At 40.7% G+C, this 7,978-nt stretch overlaps 1 long non-coding RNA gene across 1 annotated transcript in view; it reads right to left on the reverse strand.

Annotated features, from left to right (window-relative positions):
- LOC140609966 (uncharacterized) overlaps positions 1-3,805 on the reverse strand; it is a 52,257-nt gene extending 48,452 nt beyond the window's left edge. The window contains exon 1 of the long non-coding RNA XR_012011740.1: positions 3,724-3,805. This is a non-coding gene — a long non-coding RNA (uncharacterized lncRNA). The remainder of the gene's footprint in view (positions 1-3,723) is intronic.
- Positions 3,806-7,978: the final 4,173 nt, after the last annotated feature.

A 7,978-nucleotide genomic window follows, 5' to 3' on the forward strand; every position in this document is an offset into this window, starting at 1 on the left:
TGGACCTGGAGGGTATTATGCTAAGTGAAATATGTTAGACTGAGAAAGACAAATACAATCTGGTTTCACTCATATGTGGAATTTAAAAAACAAAACAAATGAATAAACAAACAAAAAACTTAATCGAACCTATAAATACAGAAAACAAGGTGATGGTTGCCAGAGAGAAAAGTGGGGAGGGGATGAACAAAATGTGTGAAGAGGAGTGGGAGACACAGGCTTCCAGTTATTGAAGGAGTAAGTCATGAGAATAATATATATATATATATATTAGGTAATACATATAAATTAATAAAAGCATAGGGAATATGTTCAATGGTATTATAATAGCACTTTATGGTGACAGAGGGTATCTATACTTGTGATGAGCACAGCATAACACATAAAGAATGTCAAATCACTATGTTTTATATCCGACACTAATGGAGCATCGTGTGTCAACTATACTCAAATAAAACACACATACACACACACATAGAGAAAGCTATTTCTTCAATTTTCCTTCTGTTCTTTCAAAGACAAAGCCTCAAATGGGTCCTAAAAACCTCTATACCAGCATTTAAGTAGAATTGAATGTCAATATTTGATTTTCATAGCACAGTACCTACTCTCATAGTTACTGCCTCTTTATGGCAATTAATTCCTATTTTCCATTAATAGTTTCAAATTAGAGTTTTTTCTTATTGTGTATGACAATACACAATAGGTTTTAAAAGGAATTTTTATTCTATCAAGGGAATATGAGAAAAAAAAAACACAAGGAATAGAAGTGACTCAGGCTTAGGAGAACCTGACGACAAGATATGTGGAATCTTCTGTAAATAGGGCAAAAGCAGAATTTTATAAGAAGGTTTAAGTGAAAAAAAAAAAAAGGGTTTAAGTGACCTCCTCCTATAGCCTGGGGGCTTCTAAGTTACCTTAGTGACCAAGAAGAGGGTCTTTACTTGGCCCAGGCAGAGGAGGAAGATAGAAAGAAAAATACATACTTTTCAAAGAATTAAGGAAGAATCTAGATCAAGACCTAAAATTCCAACTGGCATACGAGGTACTTCAGAGAAAATTTAAAGGCATAAAAAGGCTCCAGTAGGTATACCAAGCTCTGCATCAGATGGGAATTTCAGCCCTACCTGTCCTCAGACCTAACACAGTCAGTTCATAACTTGTATAATCACACCCAGGACCTCTGCTCAAAACAAGCTGAATTCATCTGGTTGTACAAAATATCGTGGATGGAGCAAGACCAAGCAATCTTCACTGCTCGTGAACTCAGCACAGCTGAGTGGGATTATCTCACCACCGGAGTTGGTGGGATGGTCTTATAAATCATCCTACACAATACACTTTCACACTTAGGGCTGAAATGGCAAATACATTTAATCTCAGAATACCCATGAATTGGCATTGGCTATTTGGAACTCTTCTTAAGAAGTTCTATAGGACCACATCTTCTGCGGCAGGTATGGGATTAGGGATAGGCAGTGCCTGGGCTTGGTACCTGCAGCCCTACCAGAGAAGCCTCATGTGTCAGCTCACATAGGAGGGGAATCTCTAAGACTGACCAGTAAGGGATTTTGTTGGAGGAGAGTACACACACACAACACACACACACACACACACACACACACACACACACACACACTTCATGGGGAGCTTTGTCCTCCCATGCAAATGGCTCCTCCTCGCAAAGTTTCCTGACTCTGATAGGAACCTTCCCTCATCGCTGCCTCCATCATCCAGGCCCCAGTGACTGGAGCCAGTAGCAGAAAGCGTTCTATCTCCCTGCCCCTTGATCTCAGCTTTAACCTGTGTTCCAGGGACAGAGGCCAAGGAGAGAATTCTAAGGCATTTTAAACACAGATGTGGTCCCACAGACTTAAAATTTTCAAATAGCCAATGCCAACCTAAACTTAGATGTAAAGAAAAAACCCTACATTCCCACTTTCAAGGACATCTCACTGAAACTGGACATATCCTTAAATTATAAATAAGAGAAACAAGTACCTGGAACTTTGCCATTCATAGAAATGGCAAATATATTCATATCATGTCATACTTATTATAGATATAACAAAATATTGTTTATACGATTTCCTAATTTGTTAGATCCACTGTGGTTATTTAATAATAAAGAACCACACTTACTACTATATCACAGATTTGCTTTTCTTAGCATTATGATAACTGTCAATACTACTCTTATTTCTTTTGTGATCCTATGATACCTATTTAATAATTTTAAAACATATTTTGAGAAGGGAGCCTAAAGCTTCACCAGATGGCTAAACGAGTCTACAACACTCGATAGGTTAAGAACCATCTGTCAATGCTCCAGATGGTGAGGGCCTTCCTTGGTCGAGGGCAAAGTCCAGACCTCACTCACTTTGGAATCCCATTGTCTTAACTGCAGCACATAACAGATGCTCAATAAACAGTCCCTGATAAAATGCTCACCATCTCTCCACTGACGGCACCTAATGAGGCTTTCACTACTGCAGCAGGGGGAAAGGCGGCATTTAGATGGATCTAACTGAGTTTTTTTCATTTATGTTTGTGCCTGAAAGACCCAACCACTTCTACTACCTCTCTCCATCCTAGGGGCACCAAGCTCATCAATTGCTGACCTGTGCCCGCATTGTGCCTGTTTTGGTGTGTCTGGCAGTAGCTCCTCTCCCTCCATTAATAAGACTCATTTGGGGGCAGTTGGGTGGTTCAGTCAGCTGAGTGTCAGATTCCTGATTTGGGCTGGACTAGTGATCTCAGGATCCTCAGGATCTTGGCATCGGGCTCCATGCTCATTGTGGTGTCTCCCTGGCCCTCTCCCTCCCCCTTTGCCTCTCTCCCCACATACTCTCTAACAAGCAAAATCTTAAAAAAAAAAAAAAAAAGTCTGATATCTATGTTAGGGCTTGTGCAGTTGGGACTCCTCACTACAACCTACTCCAAGGACTACACCTTGGGTAGTGATTCTGGGGTGCTGGCTGAACAGGTGGGACACGCTGTTTCCTCTAGAAAGCTTGTAAACTGCCTCTACCCCTCACCCCCAGCTGTCATGTTGCTAAATATCCCCATATTCATGGCAATCTTCACTTGATTTTTGGCTACCTCCAATGTTTAGCTCCTAATCTTGTCTCTGAAGATAAAACTGAGATACTTCATGGCTTAGAAGATACTGAGAGGGCATTAGGATCCCTGAATTTGACTGTGAGAGGGCAGGGTTTGCAGTGAATCCTTTTCTTCTGCAATGGAAGCAAGCAGACCTCAGGAGAAGCTTCACTGCTGTTTGCTGCAGGAAACAAGGAATGGCCTCATTCTAAATATGCTCAGCTCCTCTCTACCAATTTCCTTCTTATTTTAGGATTACTTTGATTGGCTAATGAGATGTCTAAAGCATGAGATTAATCAATTCAAACCGTAACCACAGCTGTGCTTGCCTCTCAATAGCCTTTACTGCCAGCACCAAAAATATAGCCTTTCTCCACAATAAACACTTTTTATAATACCAATAAGACCACTCCAGGGAGCGTTGTTATCATGAAATAATCATGGCCCTGTGGGATTTAGGGAGCCTGGCCATGTTTCAAGCCTCATAATGCTAGAGCGAGGAGGGGAATGAGAAAGGGCAGAGGTAAGGGTAATTATATCAGCACAAGGACACCCCCTATTGTGCCTTTTTGCTTAAAGCTTTAGATACCTTGGCTGAGAACATGTGCATGTGAATCTTACCAGGTTGAACAGCTGTGACTTCCTTGCATACAGCCATCTGCATTCATGTATTTTTAATGGACCATTTTGGGCTGTCAACCTGCAAACAAAACTTAGGTTAGGTTTTGAATCCTGGTCAAGAATACTGAATTTTGGCCCTTCGTCGGTTCTCCTCACCAGCTGAGTACTCCAGCAAGAATTATTTTAAAAAATATAGTAGTAAGCAAAACAAGAGAAACATTGAATTTTACATCACATCATGCAATCACAAAAGCAGCCGTAACAATGGATGGATGTGGGAGCGTCTCCAGGGTTTGTGGTTCAGCCCATTGGACTTGATTTGGGCTTGTTTTGATTGCATGTAAATTGCCCTCCCCAGTTGCTATGTATAGTTTTGGGTACCATGGCAAATTAATCAGGTTAATGTGGCAGATAGTGGCCTGGGTAGTTCATATCTGTCTAAACTAATGCAAAATGACAACCAAAAGCAAAGGAGGATGTGTGGTTTTCAAAGGAATATGGCATGGATGCCTATTAGTCAACATTCAGCTGGGGATGACTCAGTGAATGAAAGTGATTATTTCCAAAAATGACTTCTGAACTTCATTAGATTTTATCTACATATTCTCTTATTGGTGAAGCAAAGAATAACAAATTTCCTTCAGGAGCATATTAACTTTGGATGTGTCTATTACCAAAAGTAAGTTTAAAAAGTTAAGGTAATTTTATAACTTAAATAGACTGAGGGCTTTGCTTTCTCCTGAGAGCCAAACTATCCCATGATTAAAGGAGTTTAGACTGATGGTTGGTTTTTGTGGTGGTTGCTATTTAACATTAGTACACAACAAAGTCTAAATATGACTTAGGTGTGAGGATGATTATGATCATTTTTCCTCTAGTCAAAAAGGAAACACACACACATAATCCAAAAAAACAAGGGAAACCAAATATATTTGGGGCAGTTTTGTTCTTTTTCTAGTCTTTAACATTACAATTGACCCTAGAACAACTCAAGAGTTAGGTTAGGGGTGCTGGCCCCTGTACAATCGAAAATCCACGTATGGCTTTTTGATTTCCCCAAAACTTAACTACTGATAGCTTGCTGTTGATTGAAAACCATACTAACAACATAAACAGTCAATTAACACATATTTTGTTCATTATGTGTATTACTGACTGTATTCTGACAATCAAGTAAGCTAGAGAAGAGAAAATGCCATTGAGAAGATCATAAGCAGGAGAAAAATACATGCACAGGACTATACAGTATTTATCAAAAAATTCCCAAATAAGAATGGACTCCTGCAGTTTAAACCCATGTCATTCGAGGGCCAACTGTATTCAAAATGGTACCTGTCACCTTCTCAAGGGTCAAATTGGACTCAGAGACACCCAGAAAATTATTTTTCAAGAACGTGCATACACTCCATCGACCAAAGAGAAGCAACACCACCAGGCGTCCCCATTCCAAGCCCCAACTCTTCTCCTAAAAAAATACCACCACCATTTTTTGTTTACTCAGGACAACATTCTCACTCAGCAAGTAACTCTCTTCTTTAAAGCTCCACTAAGATAGTTCTGTCCTAAGAAGAGAGGAGCAAGACTGTTTTGATCTTTCAGCGACATTGATTCAACCAATTCAGCATTTGTGGGAGACTGAACGTTCACCTATTTTAATTTCATCAGGCCAAAATTGTTATAAAATGTCCTCTTGTGAAAGAATATTCCATTTTAATCATGATTTCTCTTAAGAAAAAGAAACGTAAACATGTCAACATGACACTCGGGGACTACAATGTGTCTTCCTAATACAATAATAGCCATAGGTTTATGAACCATTCGATGAAACAGCCAAAGGAGAAATTAGATCATTTGGCTCTGGTCGCAGAATGTAATAGATCTCCCCTCAGTTAAGATTGCTGGGAACAGGCCGAAATGATTAATGGAAAAGCTTGATGGTGTAAAAACTGCTTAATGTAGGAGCGCAATATGGCATGCAAACCAAACTAAAACAACCATAAATATTTTAGGCACCTTATAAAGATTTAAGAATATTTATTCCACATATAAATCCTCTGTGTAGTATCGGCGACAGCCTGGAGTCCAGAGGTCTGGCAGCCCGGAACATGATGCAGGGGATGAAGGCTGTGTGCCCTCCCCTTTCTGTTTGCATTTTCCTATGATGATTAAACCAAATTAGCTGGCTAACTGCTTCCAAAATGAGGCGAAGCTCCTGAGCGCCCTTTCTTTTACAGCTTTGTCAGCACTTACTGTTTCCAGAAATCGGATCTCCAAAGCTTTGTGATCAGGCGTGAGGTGGCTGGGGGCACACATTGTCCCCTTGGTCATTTGACCTCACGCTTCATGTCTTCTACATCTGTGCTCACCACAGTGTGGTTTTGGGCTAGCCATAGTGGCACAGCCCGAAGGGTGGTTAGAAATGCAGATTCCCAGGCTGATTCCCAGGTGATTTGCACACACATTACTATTTGAGAAACCCGCGGTTACACCATCATCACTCTCACCTCTCGCCTCCCTGCCTCTGTACCCAACTCCAGAGGGCTCCTCAGAGCGTTGCTAAAAGTGCGGTTAGTGAGAGAGTGACACTGCCACTGATGAACTGTGTGATCTTAGTAAGTTTGCTTAGCCTTGCTGACCTTCAGTTTTCTCATTTGAAAATAAGGAGAAATGATAGGAACAATGTCAAGGCAATGAGTAAATAAAGAAAACAGGGTACTCATCGTATTCACGATGGGATGCCTTGCACATAGTACATGCCCAATCACTGGTTAAATAAATAAATAAATAAATAAATAAATAAATAAATAAATGGTAATGGCATGAGAGCACCAATAGGACCAATTCCAGTTTTGTAACAACTTTTTACAAATCTATTAAGAAATCTTTTCTCTGTTTCTTTATCTATTCGGTGGGGTCAATAATGATCCATAACATAGAGATGGAGGAGATAGAAAAAGAACATATTTGGAAATTGGGCTAAGAGCCAAGAAAAGTGTTGGTTACTATAGGAAAGAAATACCAACAACAAAAGTACAATTCTGGGATTAGTTATCTCTTCCTATGAATCACATTAGCCTATAGCTTAGTGGTTTAAAACAAGCACTTGTTGCCTTACAGTTTCTGTGGGTCAGGAGATCATCTGTGGGAGTTCTAGATAATCTTAGCTGGGTAGTCCTGGCTCATGGCCTTTCATGAAGCATCATTCAGATGTGGACTGGGTCTGCGGTCATCTGAAGGGTTGACTGGAGATGGAGGGTGCCTTCCAGGATGGTCCACTCCCATGGTGCTGGATATGAGCAGGACACCTCTGTTCCTCCTGCTATGGGCCTCCCTATAGGCTGCTTGAGAGTCCTCATGACCTGTAGCTGGCTTCCTTCCCTTACATCAAGTAAACCAGGAGAGAAGACAAGTTGGAGATCACAATGCTTTAGTTGACCTAGTCTAGGGAATTACACACTGTCACATCTGCCAGACAGCCACTCTGGAAGCATCTATGGTTGTGGCACTAACAGGGGACCAGGAGTGACTTTGCCCCTTAATTCATGCTTCTCAGACCCCCTAAGCCACCACCGAAAATAAAATACGATCTAAATATAAACTTCTTGGGCAAATACTCCTTCAACCAAATTGTTGCTCCCAAATCCCTACTGCATAGAGTTGCTGCAGCCCCCAGGGTGCAACTGTCATCATTTGTAAAAGATCTGAGGTATCAAAAAGCCAGGTTACCCAGAAAGCCTCCAGTGACTAAGTTTCCACTTTGGCCAGAAACACTCTTCCCCACCTTCCAAAACCCCCTTCATTAGCTCAATTCCTACTCATCCTCTTAGGTGTAGATTAAATACCCCTTCCTCTAGAAGGTCCTAGACTAAGTATCCCCCCAGAGTTGTCTCTAGCTCCTTTATCATAATGTCCTTCACATGTATGGGAACTTACTTACTTGCCCGTGTGTCTCTCTTAATCCACCACAAAATTTAAGATGGTAAGGACCATGTCCAATATTGTTCAGTTTGTACATACTGGAGCCTGATGTAGTAGCTGGCACATAGTAGGTCTTCAGTTAAAATCTGTTCAGATTTTATTTAGTCATTCAATTAATATTTTTGAGGGCCTACTGTGTGCTGGGCAGACTTCCAGGCACAGTAGATACAGCTATGAACAAAACCAGTCAAGTCCTTTCTGTAACAGAGCTTTCATTTTGTGTGGGTGAAGATAAACCAAAAAATAAGCAAAAATACAACACATCTGGATATGATAA

This window comes from Canis lupus, chromosome 19 (assembly GCF_048164855.1).
Source record: "Canis lupus baileyi chromosome 19, mCanLup2.hap1, whole genome shotgun sequence".
In the NCBI taxonomy this organism is placed as follows: domain Eukaryota; kingdom Metazoa; phylum Chordata; class Mammalia; order Carnivora; family Canidae; genus Canis; species Canis lupus.